The sequence below is a fragment of the Mus caroli genome, chromosome 9, assembly GCF_900094665.2.
Source record: "Mus caroli chromosome 9, CAROLI_EIJ_v1.1, whole genome shotgun sequence".
NCBI classification, from domain to species: domain Eukaryota; kingdom Metazoa; phylum Chordata; class Mammalia; order Rodentia; family Muridae; genus Mus; species Mus caroli.
The window spans coordinates 3,755,517-3,757,609 of record NC_034578.1 but is presented as its reverse complement, the minus strand read 5'-3'; positions in this window follow the sequence as shown (position 1 = coordinate 3,757,609).

The window sequence follows — 2,093 nt, the reverse complement described above, 5'->3', positions numbered from 1 at the left end:
AGGCTTTTCCCTACTTTCTCCTCTATAAGTTTCAGTGTCTCTGGTTTTATGTGGAGTTCCTTAATCCACTTAGATCTGACCTTAGTACAAGGAGATAGGAATGGATCAATTCGCATTCTTCTACTTGATAACCACTAGTTGTGCCAGCACCATTTGTTGAAAATGGACAGCTGTCTTTCTTCAGAAGCTAGTTTGATCATATAATCAAACTGCAATATAAATCTCCATTCATGCCATATGAAAAGATGATATGTAATAAGTCATGAGAATTCTGTAGCCAATAAACTCTTAAGTCAATAGATCTTATAGATTTATTGGCTTAGTAAGCTAATGTTCTGGCTGGAAATATACATATTTCCCAATCAGTTTCAGAGTGTTTCAATTGAGGGTTTAGCAATATGTATTACCAGTACCAGTTGATTTTCTCCTGTCTAAAGCCAAGATCTTCAGGGAGTCTCCCTCTATCAAATCTGATCATTATTAGTCTGGAAGTAGACAAAGCCTTTTCATTTTTCCTGTTAACACAAGCATTGGGCCTCTTTCTCAACATAGCATGCCAGGAGTTTGAAGAGATATAGACTGATTCAACCCAGCAGCCTTTTTTTTTTTTTTCAGTATGACCCCAGTCAATTCTGAGACTGAATGCAAATTTAATTTTCCCAATCTGCTTTTTATATCATTTTAATTACATGCAAGTATAATGGGCGAGCAGTACAATAGGGAACTAGCAAGGCAGTAAGCAAAGTCCTGTGATTACTCCCATAAAAGTTGTTTCCAAGGGCTTGTAATAATGACCAAAGTACTTGAGCCCACTTCCTTGTCCAAGCCCAAAATCTTGACTGAAGCCTACTTCTTTTTTATACCCTAATATTAAAATTTCTGCCTGAACCTACTTCCCTATTATAGACTAAAGTTAGATTCTTGCCTAGACTTACTCCCTTATCATGGCCAATGTCAGATTCCTGCCTAGCAGCACCCCAAAAGGCTCTCCATGTCTTCCCCTTTTAATTCATAAATAAGTCTGAGCCTGTCTTATGTTGTTCTGACAAGAACAGCTTCCTTACCTATCTTCAAGACACAAATAGCTTGCTTGTGTTAAATGAACTTTTAGTGTTTGTTATAAACAAACATGACCTTTTGGTGCATGCCTCTGTCTTAGGTTGGTAAGGCTCTGTGCAGAATCTTCCCTGTCCCTGGCTTGCCAGCCTGTTAAATTTATAACTCTGTCTGGGGGTTCATTTTTAGTTTCAAGTCATGTACTTTGGCAACCAACATGTTGATGTTGTTAAAGGTAAGCTTTAACACAATGGGAAGGAATAGAAGTATTTCCAGGACAAGAAGGGCTAGCATGATCAAGCCATATTATACCATTCTTGAAGCTTGATCAAGATGGAAATACTGACCTCAGGCCACTTTTATCAGCAATATCAGCAGCATCAAAGCTCAGCAGAGCAGCATTCTTTAAATTCGTAGTTCCACTATGCAAAGTTAAAACATCCAGAGAGGTGTTGGAATAATATGCCAAACACCCTGCAAGTGTCTTTGAACTTTTCCCTAACTATAGTGACTGTCACTGTAAACTAGAAGTAACACAAATCAATTGGTATTTGGCATGGTACTTGAAATGGATCCTTACTTTTAGACTCTGAACCTCCTCTCCAATAATTTGAATAGTATCATAAAGAGTGTCAACTCATTTTTGCAAACACTTATCTAAATCTTCTTGAATACACAAATCATTAGCAACATTTTTTTTTTTTTTTTTGCTAAATGATTAACAAAAGCAGCTGTCTTAACTTCTTCTGTCAAAGCATTTGCAGAGGCAGTGGTGCTAGCTATCAGTGTAATTAAAGCTGCTATGCCAGAAATAATCAAACTCACTACACTCTTGCGCTACTTAAAGCCTGAAACACTTCTTCCAGTAACTGCAAGCTTTTTTCAGAATACCAAAGTCCTAGAATATTCACAGGCAATAAAACAAAAACTGGCATCTTGGTTCCCAGATCTCTCAGAGACTAGTCTGCACAGGTGAGGGTGTGGACTACAGAAGCGACACAGCTTCTGGGACAGGCCCTGTTTCGGGCCTTCATCTT